General features: G+C 39.8%; 1 pseudogene; it reads left to right on the plus strand.

Annotated features, from left to right (window-relative positions):
• The first annotated feature begins 22,589 nt into the window (after positions 1-22,589).
• LOC126497489 (glyceraldehyde-3-phosphate dehydrogenase-like) lies at positions 22,590-23,590 on the plus strand (annotated as a pseudogene).
• The last annotated feature ends 262 nt before the right edge of the window (positions 23,591-23,852 follow it).

Genomic DNA, 23,852 nt, shown 5'->3' on the forward strand with positions numbered 1-23,852 from the left:
TCCGCACAAGGGTTACCAGGGGATCCTTGTGCATTTCCTGATTCTCAAAACTGTACACCTGTGATGAGTTTGTGTCTGTCTGTCTCCTTTCTTTTCCTTTGGAAATCTCAACCCCAAACTCCCAGGTTCTGATTTGTTTTTCACCTCCTAAAATCTTCCTCTTTTTTTGTGTTCATATCATAGAATCCATTAGGTTGGCAGTCTATAAAAAGACATTGATTTTTTTTCCCATCAGAAGTTATGAGTGCAATATGCAATAGAATTTTCTGCTCTCCCTGGAGCCTGTAGAAATCAGAAAGTGTAAATTGAGTTTGCCTGTAAGTATCTTTCATCTTTTTTTGTTTTATGGTCTATGTACTTTTAGATTATAAGTTCCTTTAGGGCAGGCGCTAGATCCACAATTTTTCATAGAATTCCCCACAGAAATTAGACATGCTTCCAGATGCAAGAAGTAAGTAACTCTTTTGAGCTGCTATTACATATAGGATTAAAAATGAATTTTGAAAATCATAAACTTTTGTGTTCAATTCACTAACTCGGGTAAGGATTTTTTTTTCCTTTTTCCCCCTTTTTACTTGCCACAGGTAAACAATCACATTTAAGAAACACAAAAGCAAAGAGAAAACATTTTTGTTGTATAATGAGTAATGTGTCTTGGTCCTGTCCTAGCTGAAGTTTTGGAAGCAGAAGGAAAGACATTGCCATTTCTTCTGGTGTCTTGTCTGGCTAATGGTCCTGATACGAGTGCAGCCTTTTGTTTGAGAAATAGAGCCAATCAAATGGATTAGACAAAATAAAATATATTAAGGCTGTATTTACTGATTTACTAATAAGCTATATATAATAAATTACTATAAATGTAATATGAAATCAGCAACTAAAAATATTGGTTCAAAATCTATAGGAATAGAAAAACAAAATGAATCTGTAGCTATAATATAAAATATCATAACAAGAAAAATTAATTCAGCTGAGAATCATAAATATGATGATCCACCAAAAGTATATTATACCTTCATATGTATATTTATTAAGTTGAGTGGACATATGAATTTAAAATAGAAGACAGCATATTTTAAATTGATTTTATTGAGCTATACATTTTTCTCTGCTCTCCTCCCTGCCTCTCCCCTCTCCTTCAATCCTCTCCCATGGTCCCCATGTTCCCAATTTACTCAGGAAATCTTGTCTTTTCCTATTTCCCATGTGGATTTGACCTATGTATATCTCTCTTAGGGTCCTCATTGTTGTCTAGGTTCTCTGGGATTATGATTTGTAGTCTGGTTTTATTTGTTTTATATTTAAAACCCACTTATGAGTGAGTACATATAATTGTCTTTCTGGATCTGAGTTACCTCTCTCAATATGATGTTTTCTAGCTCCATCCCTTTGCCTGAAAATTACAAGATATCATTCATTTTCTCTGCTGTGTAGTACTCTGTTGTGTAAATGTACCTTATCCATTCTTCAGTTGAGGGGCATTTAGGTTGTTTTCCGGTTCTGGCTATGACAAACAATGCTGCTATGAACACAGTTGAGCACATGTCCTTGTGGTACAATTGAGCATCCTTTGGATATATACCCAAAAGTGGTATTGCTGGGTCTTGAGGAAGGTTGTTTCCTAATTTTCTGAGAAATCACCATATAGATATCCAAAGGGGCTGTACCAGCTTGCACTCCCACCAGCAATGCAGAAGTGTTCCCTTTACCCCACAACCTCTCCAGCATAAGTTGTCATCATTGTTTTTTATCTTGGCCATTCATACAGGTATAAGATGGGATCTGAGAGTTGTTTTGATTTGCATTTCTCTGATGACTAAGGATGTTGAGCATTTCCTTAAGTGAGAAGACAGCATTTTTATGTTGAAAAAAGCTTAACGTGTGTGAATATGTTTCCATGGGAGAATAATGATGCTTTTTATAATTCTGGTCTTGCCTGCTTTTTGAGCACTGTTTCAATTTTAGACACAAGTGTTACAGAAAGAAAAGAAATCTGACATGTGTTAAGGCATTCAAACTGCAAGGAAACCCTATTTAGTACTATTGCAATAGGCCATGTGAATCTTAACATTGACTGTCAACTGGACAGAATCTAGAATCACCCGGCAAGTCTCTGGGCTTGCCTGTGAGAGCTTATCTAGATGAGGTTAGCCTTTGGGAGCACATCTGTGAGGAAGTGTCTATGTTGGGTTGGAGAGACAGAAAGATCTACCCTAAATATGGGCAGCCCCATTCCTAGGACTGGGGTCCTAGATTTCATAAACAGGAGAAAGCTGAGCATCAACCCTCATCTCAACCTGTGAGTCGTGACCCTTTTGGCGAACCTCTCTCTCTCTCAAAGAAAAAAAAATTGCATTGCTGTAGTAATAGGAGCAGCAGGGCTGCGTCCCCGTATTACAACACATTGCATTTATATTAATAAGATGTAACAATAAAAATAATTTTTATGGTTGGGGGTCAGGGTCACCACAGCATGCAGAACTATATTAAAGGGTCACAGCATTAGGAAAGCTGAGAACCACTGACTTAAAGTCTCTTGATTATGGATGCAGTATGACCAGCTGCCTCTAGATACTGCTACTATGGCGTCTCCATCATAAACTATACCCAAAAATTGTGAGCCAAGATAATCCCCCTTTCTTCCTTTAGGTTATTCTGTAAAACTTTGTCACATCATCAAGGAAAGCAACTGTTGCAAGGGTCAGGGTTCTTGTCATTGAGGAAAAAGGTCTGGCTCAGTAAAGACTACCAAGAATCTACAAACAATGAGCAGTTAGTTGGAGAACTGCTGTGAGTATAGGACTTGTATCTAAGGAAATATCATTGTGGAGTGGGGGAGGTCCTGTTAAAACAACTTACTGGGGTTTTATAGAACACAGGGGCCAAGAAGTTTGAACAGGTATCAAGGGTAGGGAGATTTTTGTCTGAGATGGACTAGGCAAAACAGAAGACCCAGGGGTTACAGAAGCATTTAGATTCCCAAACCTGCGGCTGCTCAAAATAAATAGGAGATGAGTCGATCAAGGAAAATGAAATGGTTTACAGTTTGCTCAAAGTAAAGAACATGTTCTAAAAGAAATTATACCAACACTGAGCCGTCTGGAAGGCTGAGTGACAGATTGGAGCAGTGGTTCTCAACCTGTGGTTCGTGACTCCTTTAGCAAGCCTCTATCTTCAAAAAATACTTATATTACGATTCATATCTGTAGTAAAATTACAATTATTAAGTAGCAACACAAATAATTATATGGTTGGTGGTCACCAAAACAGGAGGAACTTGGTTGAAGGGTCACAGCTTTAGGAAGGTTGAGAACCAATGGATTAGTGCGTCAGTAATGATGGTATGTTGCAAATCAGGAATCACCTAGCCTGGGCTAACTTGGGCCTCTTTAACAGGCATTGGCTGCCTAACTATGTGCCTGATTTAATATCCTGTCACCTGAAACCTTTTGGAGTATAACAAAGACCACAGGCTTCAGTCCCCTCCCCATGCTAAGAATGTTACCAGGTTGTATCTGAGGCTAGAGCAGTTCTCCCATTCTGCTGTGCCCCACCTGTCTGAGGTGTCCACCAATGTCTTTAAAGTTTGTCACTTTATGAGTTTCTTTGCTATATGTATAGAAATAGCATGAAACCGTTACCACAGAGGGATGTGGAATTTACGATGGCATAAACCTATTCTTTGGGGTCATCATCATTCTGAAAAAAATATCTCTTATCCGCCTTCAGGTGAAAACTGTTTTCACATCATCTGGAGAGATGGATTCCTGCTTTCTCTCTGGCTTTTCTGTGTGGATACTACCATTTTATTAAAAATATAAAAGTTGAAATAAATGCAAGGAAACATGCATATGTCAAGTTGTCACAACGGTGTGAAATCTCTTCTTGGGAGCCAAGTCCTACTCTGGCAGGCATCAGGCTTCAACCTTTCCCCTCACCCACCCAGCATGGGATTCAGGGAGAGATTTTCCCTCTTACTATTTCAATAGTCCAATGATGAATGGAAAAGCATGTGTGTCTGTCTTTAGCATATCCTCCCTTCCTGCCAGGAGCAGACACAAGGACAGGAGGTTACTTGAGAGGAAGGCTCAGATTGAAGCCATGTTGATGAATTATTTAAAATCACAACTTGGAGCTGGAAAGATAGCTCAGCACGCAAAGCATTTGCTGGCACAAACTACCAGGACCAGAGTTCAAATCCCAGACCCTAAATAAAGGCTAGGCCAACATGTTGGCTTACCTGCAATCCCAGCACTCAGGAGGAAGAGATAATGGGCTCCCCTGAGCAGTCTAGCTATCTAGACCAGCCAAATTTCTGAGCTCTGAATCCAAGTGGGCAACCTCTCTCAACATGTATGATGCAGAGTATCCAAGAAGAAACTCAGCATCAATATCTGGCCTCCACATGTACACATATTAATAGGCACCTGTATACTCATGTACACACTCAGGTACCCACACACACACATACATAAAAAAGAACTCAGATCTCAGTTGAGATTTGAACTATGCATTGAAAGATGAGAATTCCAGTATCACCAGAAGTTATTTCCGGTGGATATCAGGGCCTGCTCCTCTACCTCTCCTCTACATTAGGGTGGTTCCATCACCTTTCAGTTTAGACCAAAATTCTATCCCACACACTTTCCTTAAGGCAGCCAAGTCAACGACGGCCTTCTCTGCATCTCCAATCACCATGGCAGAGATTTAGATTTCAATAGATGTTTGTTGAAAAAGGTGGGGAAAATTTCCTTTTTAATCCCTTTAAATACCTATCTTGAGTGTCTTACACTAGTTTTTCTGAAATCACATTCTCCAGCCACCTAAGAAATTCTTTCTTAGCTCTTCAAATTCCTTTATATGGCAATGGGATATAATATATGATCAAAATGAGCATGAGAAACAGAAATCTTAGATAATCTAAATTGTATGTGGAAGTTGTCTCAAGAAGTCCTTTGTTTCATTTGTTTTTTTTTTTTAATAACATTTCATTAGGGTAGTGAGAGAAAAAGAACCAGATGGAAGAAACCCTCCTGTGTTTGCAGGAGCATGCGCAGAATGTACACACAATACATTCCACCGATGGCTCCTCCTCTCCATGTCCTCTCTCCAGACCAGGACCATGAAACTCTCTTTAGATTCCAATCAGATCTGGCCTCTGTTGAAAGCAATGCAACACACCGAAATGCTATAACTTGTTCACTCTGTGGGCAACCCGTGGCCAATTGTTGGCTGGACGCATTTGGTCTGACTCTGATATTTAATTCCAACTCCCTTTCTGCCGTTTTCCAAGATCTCATTCAGAGTGTTGCATTCCTTGATTCATGCTCCATCAAGTTAACTATACTCCTCTCCTTTTCCTGACGATTTGGTATCTGTCCAAAAAACCTCACAGAAAGTTTGTACCTCTGGGTTCTAGAAGGAGACAAAATTGTAAATTAGTTCTATGGGTCTGCAAGGAAAGTAGTTTCGCCTCCTCTTATACTCTATCTACCTCTTTATGTTTGCAGAAGGCTTTTCCTGTCAATTCCTCGCCTTACATTGCTAACAAACCCATCAGTTCTTGTTTTCTGCATGCAGCTCTACCACTATTTCCAGACCCTGCCAGTTCTCTATTGCCGCTCTTAATCCCATCACCACAGAAGTAGCGCTAAATTAAGACGAATGACTGACTTTTGTAAGGAATCAGACTATCGTTGTTAGCCATAACTAGTATAGTTTGAAGACAGTGAAGCCATTTATCACAGAAATAATGGATGAAATATTAATGTGCTTCTTTATGTATGATAGATTTTGTCTTTTAAACAAAATGAGTATATTCAGAAAATGGATATTTAGAGTTATGGAAAAAGAATTTTTATGAAACTGGCTTCTACGTAGCAATGAGTTTAAAATCTATATGGAGTGTGGTCAGGAATGATCTCATCGGAAGAAGCATGGGGTCCAGGCAACAGTTCCTAGGCTGGTAAAAGCTGCTGAAAAGGGGGATTTGTTTCTGTCCATCTTAGAGGAAGAGGTCATTCAGCATAATAGCCACTAAATTCTTCATTGAACAGTGGTTCCAATTTCTTCACACTCCTGCCAACATTTATTATCTCTCCTTTTGAAAAATCAATAAGTCTCCTAGCAGGTATAAGATGATAGATATACATCATTATGCTAAGTGAGATAAGCCAATCAAAGAAAAATCCATGTTATATTATATAAGTACCTAAAACAGTCAGTCGGTCATGGTAAGATTCACTGTATCAAGACCAACTAGCTAATTTAACTAATTCCCATGCACATAATCAGATTATAGTGGCTGATGTTAGGATCTCAATGAAGGATAAATGAAGGAACCTGTTGAATGAATATAAAAAAAATTATATATGTAAGCTAAATAAGTTCTAGAGATCTGGTATGCAGCACTGTGCCCACTGAACAATATTATATTATAAGATTATTTTATATTATTATATTATAGACTTAAAATTTGGTAAGAAGCTAGAATTCTGCTAAGCGGTAGGGGGGTGACCTATTTCCTGATCTGGGTCATGAGTTAGATTCAGAAGTGTTGGAAATAATGTGCAAAATTGGGTAAAGGAGAAGGCAACGGTGATGAGTAAGCTTGTTGAATAGACTCCTCAGAAAACTCAGTGCTGGCTTTTATGTGCGCCTAAGTCCTTTGAATAAGAACTTTGAATAAGATGTGATAAGAGATAAGTCTTGTTTTGTAAGATAATATTTTTCAAATGGATTTTTTCCTACTGTGACTTCTTCTGCAGGCAACTGAGTGTCTTTGCCCCAACTGCACAAACTCAAGACCCTCGTGGGCCCCTCACAGGCTCTTGGTTGTGTAAATAACCAAAATGAATCTCAGAAGCACACGTGTGTGCCTCATCTCATGTTCAAAGGCACCTGCTCTGTGTGATTCCAAATGTTCTTCTAAAGGAAAAGAAAATGTTCAGGCTTGAAGAACACAGTCCACTTTCCTTTGCTGTTGTCTTTTGTGTGTGTGTGTTTTGTTTTGTTTATTTGCTTTTATTTTTTTATTTTTTTGAGAGAGAGTCTGATGGTATAGCTCAAGTTAGCACTGAACTTGTGATCCTCCTGACACGGTGACCCTTCCTCCACTGGTACCATTGCATGTATGCACCACTGTACCAGGAGGGACTTCCATTTCTGTCTCATTATGCTTTGAAGACATATGTGACGTTTTACATTAGGGCTTTGTAAAGTGGCAGAAATACCTCTTGATTAAAAAAAATAAGGTGGATTTATTTGCTATGTGTAGGTGTGTGTGCTCACAGAAGTTGATGTATACCTCACAGGTGTAGGTTTCAGAGGGGTTCAGAAGGTGTTAGATCCTCTCGAACTGGAGCCATGGGTGGGTGGGAGCCACTTGATGTAATTGCTGAGAACTGAACCCAGGTCCTCTGCAAAAACCCTAAGTACTCTTAAGCACTGAGCAATCTGTTCAGCCCCCAGTATAAACACCCACAGAATTTCTCATGAGTCATATCTGCATGCCTTATGAAACTTGATATATTAGTTGCATTAGAACCGAAGAAAAGTGTGCTTCGGCAACCATAGTTAAGTCCTCTGCCTGGTACACTTAGAGCTAGCTTTATCCGAAGTGCTAAAAAGATCGTTCATCCTGTGCAGCTTATGGAAGCAAAAATAGAGGGGTTGGAGATACCTCAGTGTTTAAGGCACTTGAATATGAGCATGAGGACTGGAGTTGGGATCCCCAGCAACTACTGTAGAGGCTAAGTGGGTACAACAGACAACGACCTGTAATTCCAGACTCAGTAGGCAGAGACGGGGTTCCCCATAGCAAACCTTCTAACAAGACTAGCCACATCAGTCCGCACCAGGTTTCACCATGCCGCTCAATTTCCATAAAGAAGGTGGAAGAGCAATGAATAATGATCCTAGTGCTAAATATGGACGCACAGCACATGCAAGCATACACACACAGAAAGAAACATGCTTATGCACACGCATACCAAACATCCATACAAGAAAAAGAGAAAAAAACAATAATGTGTCATGGAGGATAAAATGGCTGAGGAGGGTATGTGCTCGAGTCGTACAAGTGGTCCTGGTTTATTATAGGAGGGAAAACTAGATTATTTCTACTGTGATTATCCCTACAGTCCTTTCCAATTTCTTACAAAGCATGATGATATTTTTGCTAATCTCTTTTCCCAACTACAACTAAAGCTTTTTAGTCGCACACTCAAAAAAAAAAAATCCTCCATTGTTCTCACGCTGGAGAAAACAGTTATTGCAGTTTTCTTGAAAGAATTTGGCATTCTGATAGACTTTAGGATAAGGCAAATATTTCTCTACAAAGAGCAACATGAGAACACAGCATTACAAATTTGCATTAAGGAGCAATTATCAACAGTCTGAGGAACACAGGGCTTTCAGAGCAACAAAACAGGAAGACAACTATACAGAAACAATTCAGCTTCCAATCTGGTTGAGCACAGAAAAGGCCCTCCATTGTTCCCCCGCTATCAACCCCCTGTAATTAACACGCAGCGAAGGCTGCTGACAAGGAGAAGAAAGATTTCCCAATTTATCTCAGATTAGGCTTTTCCTTGTATTCTAATGGCCTGGGAATCAACAACTATCATCCCATTTCTGGGTTCGTCCGCTAATTTATAGCTTAGATGCGCACATGCGGACTTGCTTCCTGGAGAACTGAGCCTTTGCCAACTGAGTTTTCCACCAGATCATTCTAATCGCCCTCATGATGAGGGGGTGTTGAGAACAGTTTCCTCCTTTCTGTAATTTCAAGCCAATAAATGCTCTTCATGTCTCTCTTTTGAGTGAATAAATTATATATAACCTCTAAATTGGTTTAAACTTTAACTCACTTTTGCAGAGAAAACCAATCGCTAAGGTCTCTAGGGGAAAGAAAATGATGTATATTTTTTCAATTTGTTTAACAATTTGTAAGAGAATTTGAGGACCATGTGCCCCAGCTGCTGCAAACATCATGTACTCCTTGGGAAGATGAAAAAGCTAACTAACTTACAAACTAACTAAAACAGTCAGAAAATAAGTAAAAGGTCTTAAGAACTGTTTTTCCTTTTTGTTTAATGATTTTTTTTCTTTTTGCCTTGCATGCAGCAAAATTTGTAAAGATTATCTGGCTGTTTATCACCCCTTCCAACAGCACCATCCACGCCCCTCCCAAACCATGTACCCCACCTCTGAGGTAGAGCCCAAGTTTGGAAACTGTAAGTGATTAACATCCCTATTATAATTCTAAAAGCATTTTCAAATTCTTATGATTTCCTTTTCAAGCAAGTCAATGTCTCTGTAGTGTCTGTGTGCAAGCAATGTCGCCAAGTCATTTCTTACTTTCTGAGAATTATATTTGTAGATAAAAATCTTCCTTTCCTAGTAACCTCATCTGTGATGTTTCCTCAATGTTCTGAAATTTCTGATGTTTGATAAGACACTAAAATCAGTAAATGCTAGAAAATACCAGACAGCAAAAGTACATAAGTCAAATGCATGTTCTAACCGCAGCTGATATTGTAAAATTAAAACACTTAGCCAGCATCAGGATTCAATTCATATTAACTTCTGTGATGTCACTAAAGAATGAAGTTTAGTTTCTAGAAAATCATTGGCAATTTATTATTAGTATTAAATGGGGCTTGGTTTTATATAGTTTATGAATCTTGGAAAAATAAAAGAAAAGATGACTTGAAGACATGAATATCATTTGAACTTTATTTTACCTTAAATATAGAAAACAAATTCAATAATTAACTAATTAATATTTTTTAAATTTATGTTCACTTCAATAATCAGAGTTCTCCAATGAAACAAAATCAATAGTGTGTGTATATGTGTGTGTGTGTGAGAGAGAGAGACAGACAGACAGACAGACAGACAGAGAGAAAATGTAGAAAAACTTACAAATAGCTGTCTATCCTGCTTATATCTTAATATATATTATATATTTATAGAATAATATGCATAAAATATGCAAGTATATATGCCTCTCCTACTGCACTTCATGTCCATCATCTCTATATAAAGAGAGCTATTATACGGTCTTGGCTCACACTCTTGCAAAGGCTGAGATGCCCTGGAATGCACAGCAGCCTAGGATGAATGCTGATGTAGCCCCATTCTGGAAAAAAAGGTCTGACTGAGGAGGAGAAAACCTGTTCATTTAGGTTCAAGCCTCCTTCTTGAGCCCACAGCCAAAAGGAAATCAGCATCCAGCATCCAGAATTTACATTTGATATGAGTCTTTCCTCCAGAAAAGAAACATCAAAGCGTGACATGATGTGAAATGAGTTTTCCAAAACGTATTTTGCGTTTGTTTACGACATAGTTAGAAAGCTAAATATTTTCCCAATTCACTGACAGACAGAATTTTTCAAACAGATTTTGCCCCTTACATTCAGCAGCACTAGTAGGAGAAGTCGTGTTTACATGTAGGCTACAACATGGACATTTCATGGCAACTTAAGCAGCAGCTACCAGTTTTGACAAAGAGTGTTTTTGTATTTAACAAAGACAGCTAGTTTCTATAAGTGACAGAATATCAATTTATTTTTCTGGTTCAGTTTTGTCCTTTATAGTTTCCCTTATAACATTCCGTCTCAGAGAAGATGGGTCAGGTTATTTTGTTTGCAGGATACACAAAACATTTGAACGAAAGTTGCTAAATGACACACAGTAGCCATAATCTAACAACTATGGCAGATGAAGAAATTAAGCCTGGTGTTAAAAATATGTTCCTTCCATCCATGAGTAAGGATCCACCATGAGAGAAACCCAAATGGAGTATGACTTGGGCTGATACAGTTGTTATACTGTTTGATTATTCCTATGTTAATTGTTATAATATTGAAGTAATATTGAAGTATTACAAATAGCTCTCTATCCTGCTTATATCTTAATATGTATTATATATTTATAGAATAATATGCATAAAATATGCAAGTATATATGTCTCTCCTACTTCACTTCATGTTGTGAATCCTCTGTATGTCTCCTGCTGATGTGGGAGTGTCATATATCAATCTGTTGATTTCATTGGTTAATTAAATAAAGAAACTGCTTGCCCTGATAGGTTAAAACATAGGTGGGAGGAGTAAACAGGAGGAAGAGGAAGTGAGGTAAGACTCCTCAGACAGACCCGACAGCTCTGCTCTCTAGAGCAGAGACGCCATGCTCAGCTCTCCCGGGTAGACTCCACAGCTCTGCTCTCTGGAGCAGAGGCCCTGCTTCTCTCTCATGGGCAGACGCATGAAGCTCAGACCCAGGATGGACATAGGCTAGAATCTTCCCAGTAAGCGCACCTTGGGGTTGAAATAGAAGCAGCGGGGCTGCATCCCCAGCACCCCGGCCGCCTGCTAGCTCATGCCCGAAATAACAACACACAAACTGTATTCATTTAAACACTGCTTGACCCCTTTCTATCTAGCCTCTTCTAGGCTAACTCTTGCTCCTGGACTAGCCCATTTCTAATGATGTGTGTAAGCACCCCAAGGTGCGCTTACCGGGAAGATTCTAACCTATGTCCATCTTGGGTCGGAGCTTCATCGCATGTGCCTCAGTGAGCAGAGCTATCGGGAGAGCGGAGCATGGCGTCTCAGAGAGCAGAGCTGTTGGGTCTGTCAGGGAGCAGAGCAGAGTCTGACCTCACTTCCTCTTCCGCCCAGCATCCTATTCTGTTTAATCCTCCCACCTATGCTTTAACCTATCAGGGCCAGCCAAGCAGTTTCTTTATTGTTCAATGACCTTCCTCCATCATGCTTACACAGATGATTAGAAATGGGCTAAATTAATATGTGAGAATTAGCCTAGAAGAGGCTAGATAGAAATGGGCAAGCAGTGTTTAAAAGAATACACTTTGTGTGTTGTTATTTCGGGCATAAGCTAGCCAGGCGGCTGGGGTGCTGGGGACGCAGCCCCGCCACTCCTATTTCAACATCCTGCTGTCCCTCAAGGGTAAAATAGGCTTTCTCTCTGCTTAGAAACTAATAGATATTGGTTGATACAGCAGGCGATGTCGGTGTTCCAGGTTTGTAAAGTTTGTGCCATCTAAGTGTTCAATATTTTTATTCTCACCCTTGGTTAGGACTCTGCTAACAAGGGCTTTCTATTACTTTAGGTCAATGTCTTGACTTAGTATCACTTGGTCACAGTCCCCTGAATTCATAGGTTTAAAAAAAAAAAACAAAAGTAACATATGTTTATTTCTCTTTAAAACAATAACACCATTGTTGCTTCTGAACAAGAAAAGCAAGGCTAGAGACTCCGATAACCTTCTGTCATCAGGGGCAGCTCATCCAAGAATGCTAATTTATAAAATATAAACTTTTGACAGGTGGATAACAATCTTACTTCCCTTGTAAAATGCTTAGCAAACTGAAAAAGAATCCAAGGACATAAAAGAAATCTATCTTCAGCACTCATACCAGAGAGAAAGTACAGTCTGGAATACATAGATTGTATAATTTTTCACATCCATAATATATGATGAATGTTGCTTTTCAGTAAGATGCCAAGAGAAGAACAGACCCAGGGACCCACTAGGCTGCACTACACTGTGCAACTGAGTCACTTTCCTCCAGGAAACACAGCTGTTAAGACAGTGTACATCTCTTGGCATCTGGCTATGACAGCTGCAATTAGCAACAAAGCATGCAGAATGTCTTCCCAGTATTGCTTGTTAACCATAAATTATTCTTAAATTCTCAAAATGCAAAATCCCCAGACTTTCTTGACCCTTGATCAATAACGAGAGAGCCATTATACAAACATTGCTGGGATGATCAGCCCCGATCCGAGAAATGGAAGATAGATTTTCTGATCTTTCCTGGCACCTAATTCAGCTGCAAAATAAATGTGTCATAATTTATTTAACGTTCAGGGAGTGGAGAGAGCCCAAGAGCTCCCAGGGTCTAGTGTGCTTACTTCATGGGAAAATGTAAACCACTGGATGATGACTGCTCCTGGGATTTCAAACTAATAGCAAACATAGTCACATTGTGGAGAAGACCAAAAATAAACCACACGATCTTCAAAGCAAACTCCAAATGCTCTTATTTGTGGACCTCACATTTTTGAACACTCGGTTCTTAAAATCTGGTAACTCATCCTTGGTATTCAAGTAAACATGGTCATGTGAAACCACACACCTTCTAGGACCCACTAAAATGTGTGTTATTTCTAACATGGCCATTGCTCACATAAGCACAATAAATGTGCATGTGAAAACCAGACAATAGTTGCATAAACTTAAAGATGATAATGACAATTAACAGAAACAAAAGCTGAAGCCAAGGACTTATATTTATCATTCACCTATTATGTATAAAGCAACCCCCATGTGCCAAGTGATATTTTAGAGAGAAGCCACTGAACAGTCAGCAGAAGCAGTAGAAGCTCTGTCCCTAAAGAGCTCAGATAGAGGAAGCTGATAAGAACCATCCAGAGTTTGAAGACAAATTAAAAGAACAAACTAGTCCCAAAAATCCAAATGGATAAGAATGGTAATTATTAACTCTGCGTTTAATCCTTTGCACTATAAGTGATCCCAGAACATGGGTGAGGGCAAAAGGGTCAGAATTTTGAGGTATGATTTGGCTTCATAGTCAGTTAGAGACCAGAATGTAAAATGTACAATTCTGGTTAAATGGTAATCAGATTTCTACTTTTCTTTTCCTACCTAGCACACCTGGTACTATGCCACCATTGCCACATGACATCATAAATTGTAAACAAGCAGAGCGGAGAAGAGAAATGAGGCACTGTTTTGAAACTTGAGAGGGAATAAGTGATTATACATTCAACTAGGGTATCCTTAGGTATAGACTGAGTTATCTATTTCCTGAATCTCAAATCCATACCAGAACTCTCTCTCATGGTGATGGTATCTGGGGTGTTTGGGAGGTACATCAGTTTCCATGAATTCAGGAGATTAGGAAGCCCACTATGATGCTGATCATGGAAGAGTCTTCAGCAGTCTGGCCCACAATGCACTCACACAGAGAAGAGATCACAAGCAAACAAGGCAGCAGATATCCATAAACCAAGAAGTGGGACCAGTAGCGTGGTGCAATTCTTAAAGACTTCAGAACATTATGAAAATAAATGTCTATTGTTTAAGATGCTAAAACATAATTTACGTTTTGTTAAGGCAGAACCAGAACACCCACCCAGCCTTCACTGTCTTCTGATTAATGCACAGACTGGAGGAGTTGGATATCTTTGTTTTGTTTTGTTTGGAGTACCTTTGGAGATGAGACGGAGACCATCCTATGATGGATGTTCCAAGTTGTACTAACACTCCAATCAGTCTTAATGTCGCCTCCTTATAGGGGAGGGGACAGTCAAGATACTCTGTGTTGAATTACAAATACAAAACATAGAATAGAAACAAAGGGGGGAAGGAGAGAGAGAGAAAAGTAAACAAAATTTTAATATAAATTTAAAGAACAGGGGTTTATCACAAGTAAGAGAAGATAATGTACCTTTTTACAAAGAATGAAGGCCTAAGTCAAAGAATTTTTTAAAAAAAAATCAGAAATTAAAGATTTAACTGGATACCTCAAATATTTCTGAGGAAAATGTGAAAAAAAAATAAAATGCATGAATTAACTTGTTAGGAAGCAGAACAAAAGGATAGAGAATTGTGGGATCCATTCAGAAGCTGGCACTTTCCTTTAGGCGATCCAGAGCTAATAGAAGGAAAGGAAGAAATCAATGACATAAAAAAGAAAGAAAAGAACTGGAGAAAGATCACTGAAGGTCTATCGCTGTGAATAATGACAGGGGCACATACAATTTCACCATTCCGTGGATGTTTCAGAGATTAAAGAAAACTCTTAAAAGCTTCCAGAGGTTGATAAAAATCAAAAGTTACACACAAAGAATATGAAATTCAAAATGACATCAGAGTCCCAATAGTATCTCCAGGAACTGAGAGTGATGCAGTGGCAGAATCAAGTTCTATGAAGAAATTCTCCCAATATTCTATCTGCCTGCCATTCAACAGTAAGATAAAAGTGGGTATATATATTTATACATAAAAAGTTCATGGATATTTATTTGCTTTGAATCATCTCTTAGTAAGCCACTTGAAGAGTAATCCACCAATATGAATGTGTGATTTAGATATGACTAGGAAATCAGAAATGTTTTTATGAATAGTCAATTCATAATAAATATTGTACCTAATAACTTTTGACAACTGGTGGTGAAGCTAGTATGGAGTCTGAAGTCGCTATAAGTTAACCAATGGAGTTGGGAGGGAGAATTGGATAGAGCCAGGAAAAGGATACATCTAGGACAAATGAGGATGTACAGGAATCATCATTTAGCAAGAGGCTAGCCAGGAACACACAAGACAAAGTCTGCCAAGAACCCACATGTGGTTTACTGAGCATGTCAAGACTCAGTAAAGGTAAAACATGGGATACCCCGTGGAGATGTTCAAATCCTGACTACAAACTTGAGGAGGAATCTAAGAGGAACTCAAGACATCTGTGGTGCAAGGTGCTGCAAATACAGGGTCAATGAGGCACCATCTGACAAAAATATGAAGGTGTCACACAGGTTGTGGTGTCTGTTTCACGCCTGTCCTCCAAACCTGGAGCAGATGTCTCCTGTGGCCAGGGCTAACTGAACATCCTGCAAAGGGCACTGAAGCATGATGGGAATAGAATTCTACTTTATTTAAGTGAACACAGGCCAGATCTGTCACAAAGGAAAAGACTGGGGACTCACAGAATAGAGAATCTACTAACAGAGTGAGACACACTATTCTGAGGAAGTTAGTGAAGAGAACAGGAAAGAAAAATACAGCTGAAGAAAATGTCTCAATTCAGATTATAGTCAAGAGCAAGGAGCTCTCAAAAAAACACAGATTCAAGAAATGTGAGCCAATAGACAGGTGTTTGATTATAATTAGACATGTCCTTCACTTCTTGGTGGAAAGTAATTAAAACTACAGAAAAAAAGGAATACCTACAGAAGAAACAAAGTGTAATCACAATTTACAACGCTGCTGAGTTGCTAATGATGTTTACATCGTCATAATCATCACCACATTGAACAGTGATTCAACACAAAAGACGTACCAGGAGAAAAATGGAAGGGAAGTAGTGGAAAGCAAAGGCAACTTTAGAGCAACAAGAATTCAGAATAGGATACATTTACTTTAACCAATAACAGTTTAGAACAATATGTGTATTTACTTATTTACTAAGAGCAATTAAATATGCATATAGTAAAATAATAAGTGATTGGCAGTCAGTTACAGAGAAAGTCAGTGCAATTAATCTATATAATAATATAATAGTAAGAGATTCCTATCTTTCTTCCATTCCCTACCTATACAAACAACAGTATGATATAAAGTATAAACCTGAACATAAGCTGTGAACTGTAGATAATAATGGTTCATTGGGCTGAAAAGAAATGACTCAGCAGCACTGGCTGCTGTTCTAAAGGACTTGGTTTTGATTACCAGCACTCACTTGCATGTATCCCCAGCTTTAAGCATGTTTTCATACATATAGCTACCATATTTTTACACATAGTCGTGTATATTTTCCTTGGTGAGGTGACTCTTCATATCCTTTTCATATTTTAAATAAATCGTTTTCTTATTGCAGGATTTTAACAGACATTTGTAGTCTTAAACTTTTCATAAAATATTCATTTTACAAACACTTATGTCCAGTGTTTGGCTCTTTGTATTCTTTTAACAATGTATTTTATCAGAGAAGAATTTCTTTAATTTTAGTAAATTTTAAGAGATCACACTTTCTCTAGTGGAAATAGTGTAACTTAATCAGATTACCAAAGGTATCACAAGTTAAAAATAATCAAAGGGGTGTGACCATAGTGTCAGAAAAGACAGAAACACAGTGCATATGCAAATCAATGCATAGACTGTATATCAGATGAGGTTAGAACTTGGGAAATGGAGTCTCCATATCAGTGAGAAAGAATTTGGAAGAGAAAGCATGACAAACCAAATGAGAGATACAAACAGAGAGTTTTACTTTGTGTTCATGCCAGATCAAATATAGTCATGTAAAAGAAAAAAGGCAAAAATTCTAGAATATGACTGGGCAGTGGAGGTATATGGCTTTAATCCCAGCACTGAGGAGGCAGAGGCAGGTGGATCTCTGATATCAAGGCCACCCTGGTCTACAGAGCCAAATTCCAGAACAGCCAGGGCTACACAGAGAAACCCTGTTTCCAAAACAAAACAAAACCAAACAAACAAAGAAGGGGGAGAGACAGAAGGAAGGAAAGAAGGAAGAAAAGAAGGAAGGAAGGAAGGAAGGAAGGAAGGAAGGAAGGAAGGAAGGAAGGAAGGAAGGAAGGAAGGAAGGAAGGAAAGTCCTAGAATACAATAATTATTCGGGAATTGAGAAACTCTAAAGTTAAAACCATAGATTCAGCCACATAAAAAATCCAAAGGCATCTTCTCTGGAACACCAGAGATAATATAAATTACAATACTGCATCACAAGAGTGTCACTGATTCCTAGAAGCTCTTAAAAGTGCTTCAAAATGACAAAAGCAGAAGTCAAAATCATAAACATGTTTCTGAAAGGTTGGCTCATAAAAGAAAAAGTAAAGAAGAATAAACATGAAGAAGGAATTACACAAATTCAGACTAAAACAATAATAACTTACTACTTCACATCCACCAGATTATGTAAGAAATATACACACTCATCTTTAGTGCTGGAGATACAGCCTGGGGCGGAACACTGGCCAACCATGCTAGGGTTCAATGACGAGCATCAATGAAAGAGAGGGGAGTCAGGAGTCATTACGTCTATGACAATAGACACTGTGTATAAGAAAATGACTGGTTCTGAAGGAAATCAAACAATGTGTGTTGTACAGTTTAAAAATATGTAGAGCCTATGACTCACAATCCTGCTGTTTATAATTAATCTAAGGGAAATATCTGACACAAAAAGGCCCCTGACTCATTTGAAATAGCAAAAATATGGAAAATGCCGTGTGCAGGAACCTAACTAAATTATTCAAATACGATAATTTAATTGCAGAGGTAAGTGACATACACAGTTCTCGACGCAGAGGCTACTTAGAAAACTAATGGTATACAAAAATCGCTAGAAAAATTTTTCTTCCTATGTACACATAAAAAAAGCACAGGATTATATGAGGCAAAATATCAACAAACAGTGCTGGCAGTGACGTCATAGATGAGTTATTTTAAATTTTTATCTGTACTTTCCATTTGCTACAAATTTTATAATATTTCATTTGATCAAGCTTGAAAGTTAGAGAGTTTGCCCAATCAGCGGGTGAGACAAAAATCAGATGCTCAGGATAAACTTTGCCTGGATCACGTCTTTACAGGCCAGTCAGGATCATGGAAATGCTGTGAGGTTAGGAGCAGTCCTGGAGATCCCTTCCACGACCCAGAAGCGTCCAGCTGATGCTGCTCCTCTGAGAGTAATCACAGCGGAGCAAAGAAAGTGAGTGATTAAATGGTGATCCCACGGAGGCTATTTGACAATAAATATGTAGCTTGACTTTTCCTTCTTGTTGGAGATTCTGAAAACGCCTGACATGTCCTGTCAGAAATTCACCTATCTATCATGCACCACTAAATCTGCATGGTGTCCTACATGCGAACTCATCTTCTACAACACACAGAATCTGTTGACAACTCTCAGTCTCTCTCCCTCCCTCCCTCCCTCCCTCCCTCCCTCCCTCCCTCCCTCCCTCTCTCCCTCCCTCCTTCCCTCTCTCTCTCTCTCTTTCTCTTCCCATGGCCTCCATGATGGGATGACTCATTCCCTGGTGGATGGTAGGTAGCATTGCCCTGGGTCACTAAGTGAATGATTTGGAAAGCCTCTGTGGCTGAACATATTGGAGCTAAACAAAGCAGTGGGGAAGATGGGGTCAGAGAAAGAGCATCGCACACCAGATTGTCAAATGGTGCGTGGCCAGCACCAGCAACACCACACAGATGGAGAGGCTATGAATATATTGCAGGTACTGGAGCAATTAGAGCATCCATACAGGTTCCCTTGGATATTGGAATATGGTGTCAATATTCTCAATAATACAGACGGTGTTTTAATATACATAATAGACTCGCCTCTGAACCATCTGGAGCCAGGAGTCTTCTGCTTGGATTCCCTTATCAGTGACCACGTTTTTGTTGCATGAGTAACAATTAGAAGTCACAGTTCTCCTCTTGTCTGTCTGTCTCTCTCTATGTCTTTCTCTGTTCTCTCTCTCTCTCTCTCTCTCTCTCTCTATGATAACCTTGGTATTTCCATTTTCTCTCTCTGAATTTCTTTCTCTGGCCTTATCAGCCTTTTCTGTTTGGAAACGATGGGGTCTCTGATTCTGTGCCGTTCTTCCCTGCTCCCCATTCATCCTATACTAGCATGCTCACAGACAGAGTAAAGACGATGCAACCGTAATATTCCAGGAAGAGGTGAGATGCCGGCTGAATTACAACAACAAGCAGAGGAAGGAATCTCTGTCATGAGCTCTACTGTGGCATGACTAGAGAAGGAAACAGCCCTTTCCACAGCTGCGCTGAAGACAGGGCAAAACAATTGCTCAAAATACCACCCTATCTCAATGGCAGGGGGAAATCTTTGAGATATTGATTTGTGTTCTTCTCTATGCATTAAGGAGAAAGCCAGGCTCCTCGTGCATACAGGCTTCAGAGGACCTTCACATATTACTAGGCCTGACGGCACAATCGGCACACAGACATTTCTTTCCTGTAACTGAGTTTCTGGGTAAAAATCTACAAATAATTGAATAAGAGCAATAGGAAACAAACGTGATGTGGTTGAATTGTGCTCTTCCAAGGTGATACTTGCCCATCTGAATCCCTGGTACCCATGAATCGGACCTAATTTGGAAATAAAGCCATTGCACAATCAAGTTAGGGTAAAATAAAGCTGAATCAAACGGGCTTTAATTCAATGAGTTATGCCACATGTGAACACAAAAGCACAAAGACCTTGGGAAGGGCATCCTGTGACGATGGAGGCAAAGGTTTGTATGTATCAAGTTAAGGGATGCTTATAATCTCTAGCAACCAACAGGAGCTAAGAGAGAAGAAACCAATCCCAGAAAAAAATCAATTGTGCCTGTACCATGTTGATATATGTCAGTCTCTTTAACTATGAGAGAACAAATTTCTATTGTTGCAAACAACTTAGTTTGGGTAAATTTTTACGGAAGTTGTAGCAATCCACCTCCAGAAAGGCCTTGTGGGTAAATCAAGATTCTACTGAGAATATAACAAGGTCATGGGTAAGACAAGAAAGATCTCTGGTCAGTGTTGCTCAGTATCCTCTTAACTGAGTGGGAAGCAGCAATGTAGATGAGGTCTCAGTTGTTTGTTTTCTGCCCTATCGAAGAGAGAAGAGATTTCGTCTAAACCATGGCCATGTTCAATAACCCCTAGCTCTTATTTAAACACTTGGTGTCCTCATTGTCAGCAACTCAGACTTGGCAACAGGACCCAGGACCAACCACCCAAGATCTTGAACCTGTGGACTGAACCTTATCCTACTGCCCATGGAACCACCTTGGAAAAGCAGAGAGATCCTCATTCAGTTACAGCATGCATCTCTGCAGGGGAGAGAATGTCTCAGAGTGTGCCTGCCTATGACCAAATGCTGTGGATGTCAGAAGTCAAACTGAGTTAAAGAAGAAAGAACAAACACACCTCTCTTAGATCTTTATGACTAGCTACCCCTCACTTTGAGCTTCAGTGATGCACAGGAATAAAAATGAGTGGAAGAAATGTAACATATTTTCATTATGTTTCTATTCTTGATTTACACAGTCATACCCTGGTCTCTAGGGAAATCTCAAGTGGTTGGGCCCATGAGATAGGATTTGATTCTTTAAGTGAGCCCTTGGGAAAGAGACTACAGATCGACTCATCATGCCTATATCTCATAAGCTATCTAGATGGAAGTTTCAGAGAGCAATGGCTGCACAGGATAGGGGATCATTCCATCTTGGGCATGAATTTAACTATCCCACTAGTCAGTGTGATTTTACAGCCTTTGTAATACCCTGGTCTGCCTCTCACTCCAATACAATCACAGAACCGAAGAGGAAAGTCACCTCCAGAAGCCAGAACTTTTCGTTTCAAGTGTCAGTGAAACCACCCTTCATGGTGCGCCAGTATATCTGACCCTGTCCAGTAACGTTGGTTTCTTTTCTTTTCTCACAGTGACACACTACAAAGGAACATGTCAGAGGGAAGGCGCTCAACTTCCCATACAATATACCAAGCCCACTTTGTTAGCTGAGAGCCAAAGAAATTTAGTGCATGCCAGAGATCATTTAACCAGCTACAACTTTTCAAACATATATATATATATATATATATATATATATATATATTCAGTTATATCAAAATAATACTCATCTATAAAAACTTAATGGTTGTTCCCATCTCTGAGATTTTCTTTTAATTTAATAAAAATTCCAGTTCTTAGTCAAAGATGTTAAAAACCGAAGGAAGAGGTATGGTTATGATGCTGGGCACATAATCCTCTTAAACATCACATCCTGAATTTACTTTGTCATTGGAATATACTTGCAGAATGATTGTAAAAGAGATTTTTCTTGGACAATTTTTGTTCATTTTTCAGATACTCTCCATGGCTAAATATCAAGCTGTAAATATTTCACAGGCAGTAGTTAAAAGTCTAAAAGATTAGGCGAACCATAGTCTAGCCCTGGACCCTTAAGGTTAGCAGGATATGGCAAAAAGCATTCATTTGCATGTCTTCCTGAAGATTAGGAGAGCTCTGAGTTCTCCAAAGTTACTGCACAAATGCCAGCATCTTATAAGTTGGTAACACATTCACCAGCAGTGGCTTATAAAAGACAGGTGGATTTAGGGAGCTGTCACAGATCCTAATCTTTCATATTTCCTCCTCTGTGTCATGACATTGTGCCTGTAATGTAGAGAATTAGTCATTTGGAGGCCAGCAACACATACTAATAAGTTCAATAAATACAGCTTTGGAAAATAGGCTGTTCAATTATATAAAAGGGTTTTTCATTTCACCTAAAGTTACCTTCTTGAACCTTTGCAGGTGCAATGATATTCCATTGTACAACGAGCTCTCATTATTGACACAGATGCCTTATTTTTAGTAAAATTGCTCCCCGGAATACTTTATATCACCTCCACACAGAAAGCAATCTACATCTTAAAGAGTACAGCAAAGCTGTCAGTTTGAACATGCAATTGCATAACAAACTCTTGACAACTAATTTCAGGAAGCAGGGCTCCGAAATCACAGCTTTCTCCTGGTGTTTCTCAAGTCACTGTTGGCAAGTCAGCTCTCCTTGGGATAACCTCTTGATAGGTCATTAAGTATATTTAGAAACTTATCTAATATAATTGTACAATGATCATGAGAAAAAGTTGATGGCCAACAAAATTTTCGTGAAAGGAGAAGACTTCAGCTCTTAGAAGTACTTAGGAGGCTCTCTGTTCCTCCTTGTTGTAGAGACAGCCGCTTCTTTTCGTGCAGTGCCAGCCTCATTCCGGAGACACGATGGTGAAGGTCAGAGTAAAGGGGTTTGGCCGTATTGGACACCAGGTTGCCAGGGCTGCCTTCACTTCTGGCAAAGTGGAGATTGTTGCCATCAATAGCCCTTTCATTGATGTCAACTACATGGTCTGCATGTTCCAGTATGACTCCACCCACAGCAAGTTCAAAGGCACAGTTAAGGTTGAGAATGGGAAGCTTGTCATCAACGGGAAGGCCATCACCATCTTCCAGGAGCAAGATCCTGCTAACATCAAATGGGGTGATGCTGGCACTGAGTATGTTGTAGAGTCTACCAGTGTCTTCACCACCACAGAGAAGGCTGGGGCCCACTTGAAGGATGGGGCCAAAAGGGTCATCATCTCCTCACCTTCTGCCGATGCCCCCATGTTTGTGATGGGTGTGAACCATGACAAATATGACAATTCCCTCAAGATTGTCAGCAACGCTTCCTGCACCACAAACTGCTTAGCCCCCTTGGCCAAGGTCATCCATGACAACTTTGGCATCGTGGAAGGACTCATGACCACAGTCCATGCCATCACAGCCACCCAGAAGACTGTGGCTGGCCCCTCTGGGAAGTTGTGGCAAGATGGCCGTGGCGCTGCCCAGAACATCATCCCTGCATCCACTGGCACTGCCAAGGCTGTGGGCAAAGTCATCCCAGAGCTGTACCAGAAGCTCACGAGCATGGCCTTCCATGTTCCTACCCCCAATGTGTCCGCTGTGGATCTGACATGCCACCTGGAGAAAGCTGCCAAGTATGACAACATCAAGAAGGTGGTGAAGCAGGCATCCGAGGGCCCACTAAAGGACATCCTGGGAACATTGAGGACCAGGTCGTCTCCTGTGACTTTAACAGTGACTCCCACTCTTCCACCTTCGATGCTGGTGCTGGCATTGCTCTCAATGACAACTTTGTAAAGCTCATCTCCTGGTATGACAATGAATTCAGCTACAACAACAGAGTGGTGGACCTCATGGCCTACATGGCCTCCAAGGAGTAAGAAGCCTGCCCTGAACCACAGATCCCAGCAAGGACACAGCAAGAGAGGCCCTCAGCTTCTGAGAAGTCCCTTTTCTAACTCAGCCCTTGACAGTGAGAATCTCCCTCACAGTTTCCATCCCAGACCCCCAGATAGCAGGAGGGGCTTCGGAAGCCCTACTCTTTTGAATACCATTAATAAAGTTCACTGCACTGGTGAAGAAGAAGGAGGAGGAGGAGAAGGGGGGAGGAGGAGGAGGAGGAGGAGGAGGAAGAAGAAGAAG

Source organism: Alexandromys fortis, unplaced genomic scaffold (assembly GCF_014885135.2).
Source record: "Alexandromys fortis isolate MF-2015 unplaced genomic scaffold, M_Fortis_MF-2015_v1.1 scaffold_24, whole genome shotgun sequence".
Classification (NCBI taxonomy): domain Eukaryota; kingdom Metazoa; phylum Chordata; class Mammalia; order Rodentia; family Cricetidae; genus Alexandromys; species Alexandromys fortis.